This window comes from Eptesicus fuscus, chromosome 20, assembly GCF_027574615.1.
Source record: "Eptesicus fuscus isolate TK198812 chromosome 20, DD_ASM_mEF_20220401, whole genome shotgun sequence".
In the NCBI taxonomy this organism is placed as follows: Eukaryota; Metazoa; Chordata; class Mammalia; order Chiroptera; family Vespertilionidae; genus Eptesicus; species Eptesicus fuscus.
This window is the reverse complement of record NC_072492.1, coordinates 26,008,260-26,030,590: the sequence shown is the minus strand read 5'-3', so window position 1 is coordinate 26,030,590 and position 22,331 is coordinate 26,008,260. Positions and strand designations below refer to the sequence as shown.

The window sequence follows — 22,331 nt, the reverse complement described above, 5'->3', positions numbered from 1 at the left end:
TATGGCTTTGGTGAAGGGCCTCACATAGGCACTCCCCAGGCTCTGGCACCATCACCACCACATATTTCTTGGGAATTTTCCAGCTATATAGTATACTTAAGATCTTAATTCCAGTTCTGCTCAGTGGGTGCTGGTCGGGGTATGGCTGCCATTTCCCAGAGCCCCCTCCACTCTTCCCCGCTTCTTCCAATGGCAGTTCAGTTTGGAAGTGGAGCCTAAGAAAGTCTGTAAACTACTTCAGGCGGGGTGAATGAAGTTCTACCCAAAACCAGTGTAGATCCTTCAACTATAGCCAAGCTCATGCATGTAGAGAAACAATGAAATAATCAGAGATTGTTACCTTCCTCATTTTGCTCCGTGGGAGATATCTCCTGGTCCAACTGTTGGGATCCTCCCAGGAGGCCACTGGGCCATGCTGGAAGCTTGGCTATGGATGTTTGAATTGCCTGGACCCTATAAGAAAACTGCAGTGAGCCCTCTCTGGCAGGGTTTATAATTTGCTGTGCACTGTTTATTTTGTTAGTTTGCATATGTTTCAGTGCGTCATTGCAGGTGAGGTGGCCTGAAACAGCAAGATCTAGAAGTCTCAGGTAACTGCAAGGAGACAGTAACTTCCCTGGGGATGGGGCTCAGATACTGCACCCAAATTTTCCATTTTCCTCAACCTCCACACATCCCTGCGTCTCTCTGGAACCATTTTCTTGCTCTATCCATTCTAAAACATGGCACATTTCTTAGTAATCTCTTTCTTTTTATGATGAGGCTCTCCAGTTTCCCACAGACTAACTGTTCCACTCAGGTCTGCCCCTGCTCATAGTGGCATTGTGCAAATTGGCAGATAGAAGTCTGTGCCCGGCTTCACGGTGAGCAGAGTGCAATAGCACAGTCTAGATTTCAGTCCCTCCTTGCCCTTGGGCTGGATGTCCTTGAACAAGACATGACCTGCACAACCCTCCATGACATTCCTGCAATTCAGAGTTTGTCCTAACAGAGCTGGTGCTACCATGGCACAGTCACCCAACCAGGCCTCTGGGGATTTTGTGCACCACGCTGCATTGGCTTCATTCATTTAATTGCTGCCAAAGCCTAGAGTCTTGCCATGCTCGGCACAGATACTTAAAAAAAAACACAAAACCACTTGTAACCTCAAGTAACTTTACCTAGCCTCTCAGTTTCCCTGTCTGTAAAATGAAGATAGTAATAGGACCTATTTATAGGGTGTGGAGATTAAATGAAATAATCCATATAAAGTATTTTACACTGTGCTGAGCTCAAGAAATAAAAGCTATATTCTATTTCAAGGGCTTTTATCAATCCATCAAGAGCAAGTCAAGATTCATTCAACCAATATGTATTAGCAGCTATTTTGTGCCAGGCCTTGTTTCTGTGGTTACCAAGGTGAATACTCCCAACCTCGTAGGAAAGGCAGATGTGAACACAGGTAAAGGCCATGTGCCATGGGGTCAGTGCTGTGACAAAGGTGAGTACAGAGAAGGGATGAGAAGTGATAAAGGTCAGTGAGTTTCACTCTGCTTGTGTTAGGGAAGCTTGCGTGTATAACTCACTGGTACTCTTTCTGCATTTGACATTCACCAAAATAAAATGTCTTGCTCCAGTGATATATTGTTGCACAGCAAAACACCCCCAAACTGAAAGTGGCTTAACACACTCACTGGTTATTCAGCTCCATATATTGTTGGCTGGGAGATGTGACAGATTGGAGGATCCAAGATGGTGTCACATATCTAGTGCCTTAGCTTCAGTGGTAGGAACAGCTGAGCTGGTCAGGCATTTATTCCCCTCTTCTTGTGGCCTCTCCAGCAAGGAAGCTGGACCTCTCTTCATAGGCCCAGACCTAGGCTGCATGACTCAGGTTGCATTCTATTGGTTAAAAGAAGTCACCGGATCAGCCCAGATTCAAGGGAAGCAGGCTCCATGCACTTCCAGATGGCAGAAGAGGCAGGGTGTTGTGGACATGGTTAACCTACCTCATCTGTTCTATCATAGTCCATTTACAGCCAGTTTATGACTTAGAAGGCATCCAATTGGTGAGATTCTGTGGCTGCTTCAGAAATCAATGATGTGAAAATGCAGTGTGGTGTATATATAGCAGTGGTCAAACATAGAGTTCAAACCCTTATTTCAGTACTAACTTGCTGTATAACCCTTGGGCAAGTAATTCAACCTCTCTCCCCACCCTTTCCTCATCTGTAAAATGAGGGGCAGTAAGATCTAACTTGCCAGGGTTATTTTGAGAATTAGAATGCAAGGACCGTGCTGGCTCATGGTAGGTGAGATATTTGAGCAGTGCTGTAACACTGCTGTTGATATCAGGTTTCTCCCCTTTCTTCTTGAGACTGGTATATTTGGACATGTTGCTTCCACCTGTCATGGGAGCATCCAAAAGACCTCTAGTATTGCCAGCCCTTCCCTGAAAACCTCAGCAGTTATACCATGGACTTGGGGCTTGGCTTTGTGAATTTGTTCAAGCGTTTGGAAAGCAATTTAGTAATTATTAACAAGAGTCATAAAAAACGTTCATATCCTTTGACCCAGATTTCCAGAAATAAAAACCAGATTTTCAGAAAATTATCCCAATGGAATTGACTCAAAAGAAAAGCAAAATCCATACTCATCAAGTCCTTCATTGCCATTTTCTCTAGAACAACTAAAAATAGGGAAACAGCTTAAATGTCCAATTGTATGGAATTGGTTAGCTAAATTACGATACAAATAAATACTTACTGGAATATTATATAATTCCTAAAATGACAATTATTATCACTATAGGTTAGCATGGAAATTTTTAAAAATAAAATGCTAAGTGACAAATTCAGAATTCAAAGATTTCTTTACATGGACAAGGACCAGAGCCAGAGATGGAAAAACAACATTTTGGGGTGGGGGGTGGCAATGGTAAGATATGTACACGTATAATACCTTAATAAAAAAAATTGAAAGAAAAAAAAAAAGAAAAAAAGAAAAACAACATTTGTTAGTGTTTGGGAAGTGGTTTTGGAATTAATTTATTTTCTTTATAAAAATATTCTTTGTGCCCTAACCGGTTTGGCTCAGTGGATAGAGTGTCGGCCTGTGGACTGAAGGGTCCCAGGTTCGATTCCGGTCAAGGGCATGTACCTTGGTTGTGGGCACATCCCCAGTAGAGGGTGTGCAAGAGGCAGCTGATTGATGTTTCTCTCTCATCGATGTTTCTAACTCTCTATCCCTCTCCCTTCCTCTCTGTAAAAAAATCAATAAAATATATTTTTAAAAATATTCTTTGTTATTTTAAATCAAAATCAGGAGAAATATTTAGGCGAGGCCATCTGGGAAAATTGTTTATTAAAAAAGAAAGGCCACATACGCCTGAAACCTATAGAATTTTATTAACCAATGTCACCTCAATAAATCCAATTAAAAATAAAAAAAATAAAAAAGAAAGGCCACAACATAAATGCCAGAGAATAAATTGCAAAGCTTTTAAGAGTACATGTGCTTGGCCCAGGCGGCGTGGCTCAATGGTTGAGTGTCGACCTATGAACCAGGAGGTCACGGTTTGATTCCTGGTCAGGGCACATGCCAGGGTTGTGGGCTCAATCCCCAGTCGGGGGCATGTAAAAGACAGCCGATCGATGATACTCTCTCATCATTGATGTTTCTATCTCTTTCTCCCTCGCCCTTCCTTTCTCTGAAATCAATAAAAATATATTTTTAAAAAAAAGAATACATGCACTTAAGCTTCTCCCTGGAGGTTCTAATTCAGAGTCCCAGATAGGGCCCAATTATTTATAGTTTTTTAGAGCTCCGCAAGTTAGTTTCATGTGAGATCCACTGAGATAGACACTCTTTATCCTTTCAAATGATCTAGTAAACACTCTGTCTGATCAGAAATAGCAATACAAGGAAAATGTACATAATTAGAATGTTTTCCCTCCAATAAAATATGTTCCTCCTGGTAACCCTCTTCCATTTCCATGTATTTAGTTGTACTCTGATAAATTTCTAGCCAGTGTACATAATCCAGAACACAGAATAGACAGCTTTCGGTAAACATGTGTGGTTCTGTACAATGTAAGGGAAAAACATGGCATAAGAGCTGGTGGCCTGGGATTTAACAGGATGAATAATAGGAGCAGGAAAAAAAATCTCATCTCCCTATCAGTCAAAAAGTATTGACGGAATTTCAAGGGCGATCTCCCACTGGGACCAGCTGTGGTCCTTTCCTGAGGACAGAGTACTGGGTAGTCTCATGAGATTTAATATGCATATTTTTCGTTCTTTTTGAATGCTGGCATTAATTGTAGAGAGTTATTGTTAAAGAATGAAGACTAGAAACAGAAAAAGCCAAATACAGCGTGTTCTACCAAGCTTAGCTTCCATAGAACATAGTGAGACAGTAGATTCTTTGAGAAAATCCTGGAATTAACCAGTTTTCATGAGGAGGATGTTTCCTGAGACCATCATTTCCCAAAGTGTGCTCTTTGTAAAAAGCAGTTCCTCAGAAGGCTGGAAGGTATTGCTTGAAAAAGAGTTCCATGATGTCAAATCACTATATTGTACACATGAAATTAACTTCACTAATGTAGCCCAGCCAGTGTGGCTCAGTGAGAGTCAACCCATGAACCAAGAGGTTACTGGTTTGATTCCTGGTCAGGGCACATACCTGGGTTGCAGGCTCAATCCCCAGTAGGGAACACGCAGGAGGCAGCCAACTATGATGTTTCTCTCTCATCGGTGTTTCTATCTCTCTATCACTCTCCCTTCCTCTCTTTCTAAAAATCAATAAAAGCATATTTTTAAAAAATATCACTGTCCTAGCCAGTTTGGTTCAGTGGATAGAGCATCGGCCTGCAGACTGAAGGGTTCCGGGTTCCATTCCGGTCAAAGACACATGCCTGGGTTGTGGGCTCCATCCCAACTAGGGGGCATGCAGGAGGCAGCCGATCAATGATTCTCTCTCATCATTGATGTTTCTATCTCCCTCTCCCTCTCCCTTCCTCTCTGAAATCAATAAAAAATGTTTTTTAAAAATAAATAAAATGGAATTCTCCCTTGATGACCAGTTTTTGTGTCATACTCAGCTGCTTACATTTCTTTTCTTTTTGTTAGAGTCCAGCACATCTGAGTTCAACATTCAATTATATTTCATTTTCTGAACTGAATTTCTCTTCCGCTTAATAACGGCATCAGCAGCTGACTTTCTTTTCCAAAGGAAAAAACACACTATGGTTATTGTTATTTTTTAAATCACCCAAGAAAAGGTTCTGTATGCCCAACCACGAGCAAAGAACCACAGTCATGGTGAGATGGAATATTGGTCATTCATTCAACTATTATCCACACACTCAGGTGTTTAAGGTGTTTCTCCTGGCAAAATGACAAGTGACTGCATGTCACGGATTTTCAGAGTCACTCAGAAGTATTTTAAGTGGTGGTTGGGGCACCGACAATGCCAAGGTTGATAATTTATTACCTGTTCTGTTGCTATCCTTTAGCCACCGCTTGTTCCTCATGCCTTCTGTTTTACTAAACAACTGCTTATCGTCATTGCCTTGCTCCACGGCTTCCGTGTGCTGCCTGCCAAACTGGACAGCCTCCCAGCACCCACACTTGTGGGCTGCCTTTCCAGGGCATACTCTGAGTGGGTGTGTCAAGTTCCAGGTCCCCACCCCTTCCAGTGCTCCTTGTGTCTTCAATGCTCTGCACCAGGTTAGCTAGGATGACCGCATTACCAATAATGCATTGAGCATTGGATGTACTGACTCATGGAAGCAGTTTTAAATACCTCTGCTTGCTCCAGGGAACTACACCAGGAGAAAATAAAGGCATCTGTGAGATAGCTTGCACCATTAAATTATCTCAGATGAGCCATCCTAAACTCTAACAAGTTGAGCAAGATTATCATTGACCACATCCTGGCCATCAGATTAAGCTGTGGTTCAAATGTTTGATTCAATGGCACTTTTATGCTCGCTTCAACTCATTGGACCCCTTACCCCTTGCCTAATCATTGGGTAGAGTGCATTTTAGTCCGTTTTATAGAAGCAAGAGCAGCACACTTTTATTGTTCTAGGTTAGTGGTCGGCAAACTCATTAGTCAACAGAGCCAAATATCAACAGTACATCGATTGAAATTTCTTTTGAGAGCCAAATTTTTTAAACTTAAATTTCTTCTAACGCCACTTCTTCAAAATAGACTCACCCAGGCCGTGGTATTTTGTGGAGGAGCCACACTCAAGGGGCCAAAGAGCCGCATGTGGCTCACGAGCCGCCGTTTGCCGACCACAGTTCTAGGTGATTACGGGTTTTATCATCTCTCCTCTGAGGATCTATTTTGACCATATCTCTGACTTATTGTGTGCTGAGTCCTTGGTTGGGAGCCCACTGTTCCATTGTAATAGTATTCCTTTGCGAAAATGAAGTATATATGTATTTTTCATTCAATAAATGTCTTAACTTTTAAATGATCCACTCTACCACTGAGGACGTCATGAGAATTCTGCCCTGATTTGTGCACTGAGGTGTGTGTGTGTGTGTGTGTGTGTGTGTGTGTGTGTGTGTGTTGCAGATAGTGAGGGACGAGGTGTGTGGAACAGATATGATCCTTGGAAGAGAAGGTCCGTTCTAGGACTTATAACTGTGACAAGTTCCCTAAATGACAATAAAAGGGAAGGATCCTGCTGGTTGGGATGACTTTGAGCCAGGTTTTCCCCCAAAGACTCAACACCTTCAGCTTCCCCTAGTTTTCCTCCTATGGAATTTCAGCTCATTCTTTTTTCCCCCCTCCAATTACAGTGTACCTTCAATAGTATTTTGTATTAGTTTCAGGTGTACAGCGTAGGGGTTAGACAGTCACATATTTCACAAAGTAATCCTCCCTATATTTCATCAATTCATTCTTGCTCTTACTCTGGACGAAATGGAGCCATCCCTTCTTTTCCTGACCCTACTTTGACTAGAGGCCTCAGCACCTTTCCCTTGAAGGCTCAGGCTCTCCTAAGCACCCGTGGTAGGCCAAATAATGCCCCTCCCCCCCCCCCCCCCCCCCCGCCAAAATGTCTACATCTTAATTCTCAGAACCTTGACTGTGCTACCTTACACAGTCATTAAGTGAAGGATCTTGAGATGAGGGGATTAATGAAATCCTGAAGTATCTGTATGGGACCAACATAATCACAAGGGTCCTTAGGAGAGGGATGCCACAGGGGTGTATAGTCAGGGAAGGAGACGTGAGCCGAGGAATGTGGACAGCCTCTAGAAGCTAGAAAAGGCAAGGTAACAGTTTCTCCAGAAAGAAGGCAGCCTGACCAATATCTTAGCCCAGTAAAATCCATTTTGGACTTCTCACCTTCAGAACTGTAAGAGAATAAATCTGTCTGGTCTTACGCCACTAAATTTAGGGTGGCTTGTTACAGCAGCAAAAGGAAACTGACACAGTACTCATGGCAGGCATTGACTGGAAGATAGAGACAGAGGGTTAGCTAAAGCTGGGCTGCCCAATATGGTAGCCACTAGCCACATGTAGCTATTGAGCAATTGAAATGTGGCTAGTTTGAATTGAGATGTGCAGCAAGTGTAAAATGCACACCAGATGTAGGGCCTTCGTTAATATTTTGGATACCTTGAGTTAAAGAAAATACATTATGATTATACTTTCACCTGATTATTTTTACTGGGCTCAACTGTAGCCACTATAAACGTGTAAATTACCATGTGACTTGCATTGTATTTCTATTGATCAGCACTGCTACAGAAATTGGATGAATCCGCTCTTCAGTTTCTGATGTTACTGTGAAATCCAACAGGGTTGTCATGGCCTTCACCTTCCAGCTCCTGTGCCTCTGGTTCCTGTTGAGGACTCCACGACGCTGCTGGAAGGGGACCCAAACCTGCCTGGCTGGGGCCCTGGTATCGGACCTTATGTTTTTCAAACTTAAATTTTGTCGTCTGAAAGCCATCTTTAAGAAAAAGAACACAGCCCAGTTGGAGTGGCTCAGTTCATTGAGCATCATCATCCTGTGCACCAATAAGTTGCTGGTTCGATTCCTGGTCAGGACACATACCTGGGTTGTGGGTTCGATCCCCAATCAGGGAGAGTACGGAGAACAGCTGATCAATGTTTCTTCTCTCTCTCTCTCTCTCTCTCTCTCTCTCTCTCTCTCTCTCTCTTTCTCTCTTTCTCCCTCCCTCTCTCCCTCCCTTCTCTCTAAGCATGTCCTTGGGTGAGGGTTAAAAAATAAAATATTAAATGAAAATAGCAATATTATACAAAAGAAAGAAAGAAAGAAAGAAAGAAAGAAAGAAAGGAAGGAAGAAAGGAAGGAAGGAAGGAAGGAAGGAAGGAAGGAAGGAAGGAAGGAAGGAAGGAAGGAAGGAAGAAAGAAGGCACAAATTTAGGCATAGGTCTTGGAGCAACCTGTGCAAATAAGGAACCTTAAAGCTGAGCTTCATTGGCCTAATGGGAAATCTGCCTCTGCCCTCTCTCCCAAATCTCTCCTGGGGCGGCTCCTTTCTCCCAGTCTTTAGTATGCCAAGAATCCCACTCTCCCTGGATCTCTCACTGGTTCCTCAAACAGCATCCAAATTGGCCACCACTGCCCTTGACCCAAGCAGAAGGGGCCCAGGCCTTGAGCATTGGAGGACCGCACACATCATGAACACAACAGATAAGTGTATCAAGGAATGTAAGGATGCCCATCAGTTGGGATTTGGCCCCCAGTGCTGGCACAGCACAGTCTACTAGTATAAACCCAAGAATTTGCTTTGTTACATTTTTAGTCCTATGTCCTTGAAACAGAAAGGGACTAAGACCAAATGCCATGAAGATTTGTAGGTTGTGCTGCTGCTAATATGGAGCTAGACACGGCTTCAGAGTGCGAGGAGGAGGAAGCACTTAAGAATAAAAGACAAACCAATTAACATGTCAAATCCTTCCTCTCAGATGGCATGAATAGACTCTTGTATAACAAGGTATTACCCAGCTGTACATGGTTCTGCTGTTTGCAACCGTTGCAAGTGACAGCCAAAAATATTTCATGACATTAAATAATTCATATTACTCTTAAATTTGTGTGTCTGCAGGTCTAGATGCAATAATCATGAAACATTATATGAATTGGCAACTGGATGGACAAATACAGTGGCAACTAGATGCATATCGAAGGCTAGAATTATGAATTTTGATTTAAAAATGTAATAAGATGTGAGTTTCCCAAAAATGTAGATATAAATATCAGCTTTATTTAAATAATTTTGAAAATGAGTACAAGTCAAGATCATCACAGAGATAGAAAATTCAAAAGTGGAGCTCAGAGAAGAAATAGAAAGCAGTCTGCTTACATTTCAGAAAAATGGAAACAATGAAAGTGAGCAGACTTCTGCTGAGCATGACCCACATAAAATTTGCAGACAGGACTTTCAAATTATTTAATAAAGATTTCATCACTAATCAAATGAAAATGAACCAAAAAAAGTCTTCCAACCCACAATTTGAGAACCTCAGATAAAACCCCTGACACTTCATATTCTTCAAGAAACAAAGACCTAATTATTGGTTAAAACAATGAGGACCATTTAAAAAAAAAAGAATTATTTATAACAAAGTTATGACTCAGAAAGCCAAATGCAATTCTGGCCTGTCCGTTAACATGTGAAGAAAATTGCATTTAGAACAGCCGCCACTGAATGCGAAAACTAAAAACCTCTGAGCTGCACGGCGCTTGTTGGATTGTGATCCTGAAAAGTGGCTGTCACATCCTCCTGACAGTATAAACAGGTCCCTAGAGAATGCAATCCAACTCAGATTAATGATTACAGTTTTTCCATGGCACGAGCATGGCAGAAAATTTAATATTTAATTTTACAGCAAAATGATTTTAGATGGAGAAAGAAATTGTAGAAATAGCTTTTATATGTTTTTTATATCCTAAGTCCAAAGACATATATTTTGTTACTGCTGTGACAGCTTTACAATGAATTCTTAAGATCAGTTTTGGTCAATTAAGCTATTTGTGTCTGAAAACCCTTCTGTTCTTGACTAAAGTGAAACATCTGTAGCTCAGTGGTTGAGCATCGACCTATGAAACAAGAAGTCATGGTTTGATTCCTGGTCAGGGCACATGCCTGGGTTACAGGCTTGATCCCCAGTGTGGGGGCGTGCAGGAGGCAGCTGATCAATGTTTCTCTCTCATCATTAATATTTCTATCTCTCTTCCTTCCTCTCTGGTCAATAAAATTATATTTAAAAAATAAAATGAAGTGAAACATCGCATGCACACAAAAAATTCACATGCTATTACTAGAATTCATTTTTAAAAGATTGAATAAGCAGCAAAACAATAGTATTCAAAAAAGGCAAACAGTGTTCTCATATGATGTATGGTGTCCTTATAAAATAATATTAGTGTGCAATTTTTAAAATATATATATATTGCCGAAACCGGTTTGGCTCAGTGGATAGAGCATCGGCCTGCGGACTCAAGGGTCCCGGGTTCAATTCCGGTCAAGGGCATGTGCCTTGGTTGCGGGCACATCCCCAGTGGGGGGTGTGCAGGAGGCAGCTGATCAATGTTTCTCTCTCTCATCGATGTTTCTCTCTATCCCTCTCCCTTCCTCTCTGTAAAAAATCAATAAAATATATTTAAAAAAAAAATATATATATATATATATATATATATATATATATATATATATATATTGATTGATTTCAGAGAGAAAGGGAAAGGGAGAGAGAGATATTCGAAACATCAATGATGAGAGAGATCATCGATTGGCTGCCTCCTGCACGCCCCGCACTGGGGATCGAGCCTGCAACCCGGGCATGTGCCCGTGGCCAAAATTGAACCCAGACCCCTTCAGTCCGCAGGCCGATGCTCTATCCACTGAGCCAGACCAGCTAGGGCATGATCAAGCATAATGATGCATTTGTTCTAAGCTCCTGGTGTCCCCTGTGATGCTGGCATATCCAGCCACTCGTGGAAGTTACAACCAAGGCCTCTGTGTCCAGTACTGACACTTCCATACTTACAGTTTGGCTCACACATCTTGCCTCTCTCCGTAGGGGACCATTGCTGGTCCACAGCCACTTGGGAGCACCCTCGAGTTAAGCGCCACCTGTTCTTCCTCCTGACAGTTCCCGGCCAGCGAGTTCAGTCAGAACCTTTCACTTTCACATCCAGCCCGAGCCAGGGAACCGGGTGTGTCCCTCAGACGCTTGGCGGGAAAGCCGGTTCCCAACCGTTAAGAAGCAATTAAAACGGAGGCCACCCCTGTGGGGAGAGGCGGGGCACTTTCTAACAGCATAGCATCCCAACCGCCACCACGCAACGCCTGGCCAGATCAGCGGTGGTTGTAACTGTGGCTGGATCAGTATTTCGAAGTTCTGCTTCACCAAATTTCCAGAGGGCTTCTTGCACACCCCACCCTTTGCAACTATGAGTCAGTCTTCCTGGGAACCAGAAAACAGGTGGCAAATACAGGCCCATTACATTAAAAAATGCAGCTGCACTCAACCAAGAAAGATTGAAAGGACATTTACACAGTAATATGATCCTGTGCTTTTGTCTGATGTTTTTACTTTTTCAGGACTTCAATTTTGCTCATTAATGTGCAGTGAGAACTTGGAGTCAGAGGAAATACAAATGTAAAATCCTTCTAGATGGTAACCATTTTCTTCCAGTCATTCATAGTTATCTCACCCAAATCTCATAGCAATGAATTTTTTTTAAGCAACTTGCCCCTATTGAGAAATTCCAAAACATCTAATTTGGAATTTTTTTCTTTTTTATTTTATTGTCTTAAATGCCTTATCTTTTGAAAAACTTTTTTTTTATTGATTTCAGAGAAGAAGGGAGAGGGAGAGAGAGAGAAACATCAATGATGAGAGAGAATCATTGATTGGCTGCCTCCTGCACGCCCCCCACTGGGGATCCAGCCCACAACCTGAGCATGTGCCTTTGACTGGAATCGAACCTGGGACCCTTCAGTTCGCAGGCTGATGCTCTATCCACTGAGCAAAACTGGCCAGGGCTGAAAAACTTTTTATTATGGAGAAATTTAAACACAGATAGTTCAAAGAGCAGATGGTCAGTGTAATGAACTTTATGCATAAGCATCATCCGCCATACCAACCAGGAGCCTGTGGCTAACCCTGTCTAATCCATATGCTCATCCACTTCTCCTTCCATATTTTAGTTGTTTAACTAGTACTTTTATTAAGGTATGCCTTTATTAAATGTATACCTTTATTATGTACAAAATTTATGTACAATAAGCTGGATTCATTTTAACATACAACTTGATGAGATGTTTAACATACAACAGATAAAAAACACACCTTGAAAACATCGCCATTATCAAAATAAAGAACATTTCTATCATCCTCCAAATTGTCTTGTGCCCTCTGCAGTCCATCCCTCCCTCTGCTTCCAGTCCCAGGCAACCATGACCTGCCTTTTGTTGTTGTTGTTAATCCTCACCCAAGGATATTTTGTCTATTGATTTTTAAAAATATATATACTTTTATTGATTTCAGAGAGGAAGGGAGAGAGAGATAGAAACATCAATGATGAGAGAGAATCATTGATTGGCTGCCTCCACTGGGGATCGAGCCCACGACCTGGGCATGTGCCCTGACCGGGAATCAAACCGTGACCTCTGGTTCATAGGTGGACTCTCAACTACTGAGCCATGCCAGCTAGGCCATTGATTTTTTTTATTTTTTTACTTTTTAGAGACAGTGGAAGAGAGGGAAGAGTGGGAAGAGAAAGAGAGATGCGGGGGGGGGGGGGGTGAGATAGATAGAGAGAGAGAAACATCAATGAGAGACACATCAATTGGTTGCCTCCTGAATGCACCCCGAACAGATACGTGCCCTTGACTGGGAATCAAATCCGAAATCCTTTGTTGGTGCATGGGCTGATGCTCTACCACTGAGCCACACCGGCCAAACATGATCTGCTTTTTTTCCGACAGTATGTATTCCCTCCTGATATTATTTTGAAGCAAATGTCAGATAGCTTATTTTATCTATGAATATTTCAGTATACATCTCTAAGAGATAAAACCTCCTTTTAAAAAGAATGATAATGCTATTATGATACAGCGTAATCAACAGTAATTCCTTAATACAAATTATCTGGTGCAGAGCAGGTGCGTAGCCTGCACACTAGGCAGACGTCCCCAAGGGCTGTGGAAAGGGAGAGAAGTGGAGATGGTGAGCAGATCAAACAAGCTTCTCAGCTGCTGGCTGCTCAGGAGCGGCCTCCCCATACCCAGTTGTGTCCTTTGCTACAAGCTGAGTACCTCCGCCAAGGTTGCAAATTTAGGAAATAAAAATACAGGGCACCAGCTCTGCGCACTGAAAGAGTAACTTCTCCGCACCAGGGAAGCCCACCCACCTGAAGCCAAGATGTTCAGTAAGCGAGCCAAGGCCAAGATCACCAAGAAGCGGCCACTGCGGGCCACATCCAATGTCTTTGCGATGTTTGACCAGTCCCAGATCCAGGAGTTTAAGGAGGCCTTCAACATGATCGACCAGAACCGAGATGGCTTCATTGACAAGGAGGACTTGCATGACATGCTGGCCTCCCTGGGGAAGAACCCCACGGATGAGTACTTGGAGGGCATGATGAGCGAGGTCCCTGGGCCCATCAACTTCACCATGTTCCTGGCCATGTTTGGGGAGAAGCTGAATGGCACGGACCCCGAGGACGTGATCCACAGTGCTTTGCCTGCTTCGACGAAGAGGCCTCAGGTTCTATCCATCTTCAGGATCTGCTCACCACCATGGGTGACCGCTTCACAGACGAGGAAGTGGACGAGATGTACCGCGAGGCACTCATTGACAAGAAAGGCAACTTCAGCTCCATGGAGTTCACCCGCACCCTCAAACACGGTGCCAAGGACAAAGACCACTAGGCCTCCCAAGCCCCCCATGTCCAGGCCCCTGTCCCAGTCACCCGCTCCACACACACACAGTCTGCACCTGCTCATGCCCATGGGTCCCAATCAGGGGAGACTCCCTCTGAGGAGTTAGGATCCCGCCCCCAGTGGAGGAAACAGGCCCAGAGAGAGCAGTGCCAGGCAAGGATCACACAGCCACTGTGAGGCAGGGGTGCCCTCTGTGACCCTTCAAGAAAGGATCATCTAGGGAGCTGGGCCAGAGGGCTGGGCCCGAAGGTGCCAAGGGAAGGCCCCGAAGGAAAGCCCAGGCTCAGCTGTTCCCTGCCCATCCCCGGGCTGTCCCCACAGGAAGGGCCCTGTGCACCACTTCAAGTGCACCCCATGCGGGGCATGAAGCCCTTTCCCAGCTGCCACAAACTCACGAACCGCACCATAGCACGGTCCTCCTGAGGACAGGGTGACAGAGCCCTCCCCTCTGCCCTGCTCCAGAACACCCCCAGCCACGTGGAGTGAGCTCCTCCAAGAGAGGCGGAGTCTCTAATAGAAGGCTAAACACTGGGGGGAACAAAATACAGGATGCTCAGTTAAATAGTTGGATTTGAACTTCAGATAAAATTTAAATATAACAGGCCTCCACTACTTTGTCTGGCAACCCTACCTCCCCTCCCTGTTCCCCCATTGAGAGTGGAAGGATGCTCTTCTGGACCCTAGAACACTCCTCAGCTCCTTGTGATCCTGCCTCAGGCCCAGGTACTCCCCCTCCCCCAAAGTCTAGATATAGAACTGTCATGACCTAGGGGTGTCTAGAGGGCTGGTAACTCCAAAAGCAATGCTCCATCTGACCAAGGTGGGACTGGGTATAATGAACTCCAAGTCCCCAAAGAGGTAAGACATCTCCCATTCCCCACCCCTCGGACCCCCCATCCTATTCTGCCCAGAATCGCTCTCATGCATGTCCATCTGGTCTGGCTTTGCAGAACCCAAGCTACAAGTCCAAGTCCCCTCTGCTTTTTTGACAGGTTCTGAAAGGGAATAGGAGAAAGCCTAATGAATCCGAGGAACCCGGGAGTGAGCTTTTCCTGCCGCTTTGATACGCAGTTGTTCTTTGGGTTGAGAGATCTAAATGGCTGTTGTGACAATGTGAATCGGGTTTCATTCTTCAGCCACCGTTTCAGGAATAGGAAAAACAAAAGCCAACTTGCTCTGACGTGTTGTATCAAATGTCAACACGATCTCGCCAAGCACTGTCCTCCTCAGAGTTTATTTTGGGTGTCACACACCTTAGAACATGTTGATGAGCCAAGATGCAAACCCAACTGTCTGGGAGATTTTCGGGCGGCAAAAAGACCTGATGCTCCCTGTGTCTGAAAAAAGGGAGCTCTTTAACCCGCCGTCACAGGAGCCTGCACCTGGCAAACAGCATCCCATTGGATACAGTTGTTGTCATTGCAATTGTATTTATTGTGAGATATGTCGTACATCCAGAGGAGTAAAAGACACCCCACATATGTACAGTTTAATGCATCATTATACATTGGATACCCCATAACCAGCAACCACGTCTAGACCATTCAGTCACTCATAAGCCTCTGTGGACCCCCCCACCTCCATCACCTTTCCCTCCACCTCCAGATATGGTCACTATCCTGACTTGTAGAAATAACCTCCTTGCTTTTCTCTTTACTGTTACTGCTGTCTGTGCACTGCCAAACAAGCCTCTGTTTTTAAACTTCATATACATGAAATTATATTGCATGTGTTCTTTGTGACTTGTTCCTTCCTCACAGTGGTTCTCAGGCCAGCAATGTGTCCAGGCTGGTGGATTCAGGAGTATGCTGTCCTCACCAAAATCACTGGCCTTGAAGTCATACAGACCTGCTCTGGCCTCCTAGCTCAACCCCAAAGGCTGTCAGTTAACTGTGTCACTTGTCCTTTCCTCCTTTGCAAAACTGAAACAAATTGAACCTCTGGACATGAGCACCTCAAGAGCAGGAGAGTACTTCATTTGTCATTCTGTTCTCCGCAGCTCGGAGGGCTGGTCCCCGATGAACCTTGGGTGAATAAAGGAGTTGTGGTGAGATGATGCATGTAAGGACCTACTAATACAGTACCCGATTCAGAGCCAGTGAAGCTAACGTCATTATTGTTATCAGTGATGTTTGAATAGGCACCCACAGAAACTGTGAGATAACAAACGTCTGTTGCTTTAAGCTGGTGCATTTGGGGACAATTTGTTACACAGCAGTGGATAAGTAACACACTGTCTCTTCTGGGATGAAAGGCGCACTGGCAGTTTGCAGAGCGTGTGGCAGGTGAGAAGATGCACTGTTCAGATCCCCTTTAGGAATGGGCTCCTGCCCAAATGCAAGGAACACAATTAACTGACAGCCTTTGGGGTTCGGCCCAGCTTTCAAGATGCAATCATGCTCTTCCCAGCCAATAGGTGAGCTGAGATAGTGGGGCAAGGACCTACCTGCCGGAAACCGATCATTGTCCCACTAATAGAGAGATGTGGACAGGGAAACCGGGCTGGTCAACCTTCAATGCTCTGAAAGGTCGGAGCTAATCACTCATTGTTTAGTTTAGAGACATTGGTAGCTGAAGCAGCCTCCACCTGTTAGTCTTATGTAAATTCTTGCTGATTGGCTATTATTGGGATTTCCTGCCTAAAGGAGATGGGTGTATCCCATAACCTTAAAAAAAAGGGATAGCAAGGCCAGAGCGGGGTGTAGTCCTCCCCCTAGAGGTGGACTCCTGCCTGGCTCCCCATTTCCCTAATTAATACTTTTCTAGTCTCTCTCATTTGTGTGCAGCCTTCTCCAGAACCCGAACCCTGAACCTGAACCCTGAACCATGCGGGACGTGAAAAGGGGTTCCCACACCTACCCATTTCTGCCCAAAACATGCTCTAATGGGTGGTCTTTGCTTCAGGGCTCCGTGTTGGGCTGGCAGAGACTTGGACAGGACTGCATGGAGTCTTATGTGTCCATGAGCATCACTCCCCAATAAACCTTTCCATTCTCAACCCCATCTTAACCCGTGCTTCCCAGATAACCCCTGCTGTAACCAAGGACCACACCAGCTTCATAGAAACCCAAGCTTCCTCATTGGCCCAGACATATACAGACTCTGCCCCTTGCTAGCTCTGTGACCCTGTGACCCTCAACCCCTCTGAGCCTTTTTTTTCTCACATGTAAGATGGATGATAAAAAATGTGGGGCTCAAATGGGATATTTATAGAGTGTGTAACAGAATGCACAGTATGCAGTGCTAGAAAAAAGATTACGTACCAACTAGTGGCTTTACATTGTCCATAAAGTTTTATTGGAAATTAGTTTAATACATTGTCTGTTGTATCTATAGTAGACCTTTAACATTCATGAGGACTATACCCTATAATCTTTATGAAACCCCAAACTACCAAATGCCGCCATAGCATATACTGTCACCCATAAAAAAAAGGTACAACTCGAAATTCTACATGACTCTTTTTTAACAGCTCTATAAATAAGGAGTTAACAAAAAGAAAAGGAGTTAAAACTTTATAAAGCTGTCAAGTTATGCCAAAGCAACTTGGTGAACTGTTCCTCTTGATTGCATTAGACTTTATCACATCAGAGGGCCGAGTCGCCTCTGAGTACCACCCTTTTAATAAACCCAGACATCTGAAATGTAACCTGTCCAAACCGGTTCCTCGCAGTCTGCCTCACTTTGGGAAGTAATTCCAAGCCAGAAAACGGGAAGCTATCCATGACACCTCCCTCTGTCTTAGTCCCCACTTCCAATCCAATGTCATGTTTTATCTATTTGTTCTCCCTTCAAAAAACTACCCTAAACCCACCCACTTTCCATCTCTACCAGCACCACCCAGTCTTTTCTCTCCAAAAGCCTCCTAATTGGCTTCCTTTTCTTTCTTTCTTTCTTTCTTTCTTTCTTTCTTTCTTTCTTTCTTTCTTTCTTTCTTTTTTATTGATTTATTGATTTGAGAGAGAGATAGTGAGAGAGAGGGAAACATTGATTTGTTGTTCCACTTATTTATGCATTCATTGGTTGATTCTTGTAGGTGCCCTGTGCCCTGATACCCTGACTGAGAATCAAACCTGCAACCTTGGTGTATTGGGATGACGCTCTAACCAACTGAGCTACTTCCTCTTGCAGTGAGAATAAAGACCAAACTTCTTGTCAAGGCTTAGAGGCTCTGCACGAGCGGGCCCCGGCCCACCTTTCAATCTCACCTCCACTTCCCAAACACTCCCTCCCATTTCAACCTTGCTCTTGTCTTAGGACCACCCCCGGCGCTTTCTGTGTTTAGAACTCTCCTCGCCAACTCTTTGTGTTGCAGGCTTCTTTGCCTCCTTAAGGTCTGAGCCTGAACGTCACCTGCTAACTGCTGTCTATATTAGGGTCGATCCCTCCCAGCCTCCTCCAGTTTCTCTCAGCCACAGCAGCCAGTCATTTGTTTTGCTGCATGTACCTCCGCTTGTCAGGACATATGTGTCTTGTAAAGGTTTCCCTCAGTTTCTTTGAATGCAGGGGTCTTGTCTCTTTTGAGCATTTAGTGCCAAGTCCACTGCTGGCCACAGTACAGGCTTGGTGAGTATCCGGTGGATGAATTTTCTAGGTCAGAATATCACTTTTATTTTTAACAGTGATTCCCTCCCCGCCCCGCCCCCCTGCCCCCCTATTGCAAAAGCCATACCTTGTCATTGTAGAAAAGATTAGAAAGTACAGATTTAAAAAATAAAACATGCCCGGCTGGCGTAGCTCAGTTGGTTAGGCATCGTCTGGTGCACCAAAAGGTTGCGGGTTCGATTCTCAGTTAGGACACATGCCTGGGTTGCGGGCTCCATCCCTGGTGGGGGATGTGCAGGACATAGCTCATCAATGTTCTGCTCTCACATTAACGTTTTTCTCTTTCTCTCTCCCTTCATCTCTCTCTTTGAAAAAAAAAATTAAAAAAAATAAATAAAGTGCCACCTCTACCCTGGCTGTACTATCTCCTGTGTCCAACAGTAGTGAAGATGTCAAAGCAGAGCTGAGGGAGGGGATCACAATCCATAACCCCAAAAAAACAACAATTCCATTTTATTCTTCACTGCTTCTTTCCAGCCAGCCCCCCATTTGTTTGTCACCCCCCCCCCCACCTTTTACCTTTCCCCCACATTCCTCACCTGGGTGGCAGGTGATGGCCCAAAGAGGACTTCCCTCTTCCCTGGGTCTTTTCCTCTCACTCCCCACTCACCCCTGGACACACGCCAATCGCTCTTGGAGTCTTGCCCAGGTTAGCCACCCTCTTTTCTTATCCAGCTCTAGCTTTGCTGCCTCCCTTCAGCCCAGGTGTCTTCTTAAGTTTTTTATTCCAAACCAGTGCCATCCTCCCCCTGCTTTGAATCCTGGTTGATATATGAGCTCCCTCTACCAACACACCCCATCATGGAAGCTCCTTAGAAAAAGAAGGACAATGGAAAAGCCTTGCTAGAGCTGTGGTGCCCGTGGGAGTGGGGGTTGGGGAGGGTTCAGCAGCCTTTGCCTGCCCTGGCCTTTCCCCCACTTCCTCCCCTTCTCAAGGTCACTGGTTTCAAAGGTCTCGGCAAGCCTGTCCCGGGTTCCTATTTTTCCTTCTGTGGGTTTCCAGCTCCTTAACAGCAAAAGGGATTTGTCTCTGGTGAAGGTTGCCAAAGGTGGGGGCTGGAATCTCCGAGAAAGCAATTACCTTGAAGAGCCTTCCCTGGAGAACAGGCTCTCTCTCTTCCAAATGAGAAAACTCTCACTTCGTGCCAATTAGTCCAGAGGGCACTTGGAACTTTACCAGCTGAAATGCTACAGACTCTTAAAGGGAAAGTGAGCAAGGAACAAGAGCAGACTTCTCGGGGCTGTGGCAGCAGATAGGTGGCTTTTAAAGAAAAAGCACAAGGCAATAATGAGCCGTTACCCTGGTGCAGTGGTCGGCAAACTCATTAGTCAACAGAGCCAAATATCAACAGTACAACGATTGAAATTTCTTTTGAGAGCCAAATTTTTTAAACTTAAACTTCTTCTAACGCCACTTCTTCAAAATAGACTCGCCCAGGCCGTGGTATTTTGTGGAAGAGCCACAGTCAAGGGGCCAAAGAGCCGCATGTGGCTCGCGAGCCGCCGTTTGCCGACCACTGCCCTGGTGGAACACACTGGAATACATTGTCAAAACCCACCACCGCCAAAACCGGTTTGGCTCAGTGGATAGAGCGTCGGTCTTCGGACTGAAGGGTCCCAGGTTTGATTCTGGTCAAGGGCATGTACATTGGTTGCGGGCACATCCCCAGTGGGGGGTGTGCAGGAGGCAGCTGGTCGATGTTTCTCTCTCATCGATGTTTCTAGCTCTCTATCCCTCTCCCTTCCTCTCTGTAAAAAATCAATAAAATATATTTAAAAAAAAAAAAAACCACCACCAATGAAAGTTAAATATTCAGAACTCCCCACCCCCCAATTCCTGCAACAGAGAGGAATTGACAGGAGTGCTCCAGCATGAAGTCAGAAGAGAAACAGTCCAGAGATGGAAGACGCTGACCATGCCTTGCCATACTAGCAGTCAGCAGATATGCATCACTGCAGATTGCCCAGGACCAAACCAGAGAGGGTCGGACCTGCAATACCATCATTTGTCCACCATCCAGAACTGAAATATCATTGCTGTTATGAACACATAAACAACTGTTGGACATAGAAACCGGGACTCAAAAGAACTGTTGGCCCAGAAAGAAACTCACTATAGACTGATTCATTTGCCTCTCAGCATAACTATTATTGCTTGTCTCATTTTCGGTTCCTATAAGTGTATTCCTAGTATCACACGAGCTCACTCATCTAGGGGAAATGATGAACAACATAGACTGAAGAACAAGAACAGCATTGATCAGACTGTCAGACCTCAGAGGGAAGGTTGGGGAGGGTGGGGACAAGGGAGATAGATCAACCAAAGGACTTGTGTGCTTGCATATGAGCCTAACCAGTGATCACGGACAACAGGGGGAGGGGGGCATGCGTGTGGGGGGGTTTGGGAAGGGAACGGGGGGGGGGGTTGATGACAAATATGTGATACCTTAATCAATAAAGTAATTTAAAAAAAAAAGAACTCCCCCCCCTACACTCCACGAGTGTAGATTTCATTGTCAAGTTCTACAACCATCTCATTTACCCTAGAGATGAAATCAACTATTCTGAAACAGACTTGTAACTGTTCTAAAAAAGACTTACCTCAGAAACCTACTAATATCCATATGTAAATGGCTAATTTGATAAGATTAGTTATGTATCATAATAAAAGAATGGCTGAGGGTGGTTGCATGTTTCTTTTTAATCGCATTGGCTTTGGACTGCACCACAGGATTTCCTTTGAGACAGGTCTGCTACCTCTGTTTGGCTTTGCCTAAAACAGCACTCCACTTGGCTTGCTTTGCCCAGGTGAACAACTGGAGAAGTCCAGAGGTGTCAGACTGGAAGGAGGAAGCTTGCTCGGGTTAACATCTTGCCATGTGTAAGCACAAACTGTGGATGGCCCTCTCCAGCTTCCTTGAGGATGGCTGTGCACGCACCTGAAGCTTCAGTCCCCGGTGAGTTAGGGGGATTGGGTAGGGCGGGGGGGGGGGGTGCGGGGAGGGGGAGGGAGAAGGAACTTGAAGAAACTGGCCAAGCCTGTGGTTTGGCAGAGAAGACGGTGAGAAGGCAAATCTGGTCCCGGGAGAGTTCAATACACCAAAGGACATCTAACTAAACTATATCATTGATGATGATATTTAATTCTGGAGAAAGTCACCTGGAATCAGCTATTTGCTTTTGAGTCTGCCCCTGATTTTGACTGCTGACCAATTCTAATGCCAGGATTGCCGGTAAACATCACAGCAACATAGTGCACTCCCTTTGCTGCCCCCCAAAATAGCCACTGTTTGAGGAACAAAATAAGACCTGATTCCCCAGTCCTAACATATTGTAGATCTGAGCCCCAAAGTATCCGTGTTTTCACCAGATTTTATTCACTATAACCAAAGTATATTCTAACAGTCTTAACTGGGCACTTTGCTTTTCCTTCTTAGATTGTCATTTTTATTTTATTTTACTTTTAAAAAAATATTTTTATTGATTTCAGAGAGTAAGGGAGAGGGAGAGAGATAGAAACATCACTGATGAGAATCATTGATTGGCTGCCTCCTGCACGCCTCTTACTGGGGATCAAGCCTGCAACCCAGGGATGTGCCCTTGACCAGAATGGAACCCAGGACCCTTCAGTCTGCAGGCCGATGCACTATCCACTGAGCCAAACCAGCTAGGACAGCATTTTTATTTTAAAATATTTTCTCAGTGGTTTCTTACTCAGGGCTTGACTTGAGCTTTAGCAAATTAAAAAAAAAAACAACTGGTTATTCTTCTAGGAGCAAAGTTAAGTGTTTTCCCAG

General features: G+C 44.5%; 1 pseudogene; it reads left to right on the top strand.

Annotated features, from left to right (window-relative positions):
- The first annotated feature begins 13,354 nt into the window (after positions 1 to 13,354).
- LOC103291805 (myosin regulatory light polypeptide 9-like) lies at positions 13,355 to 13,917 on the top strand (annotated as a pseudogene).
- Positions 13,918 to 22,331: the final 8,414 nt, after the last annotated feature.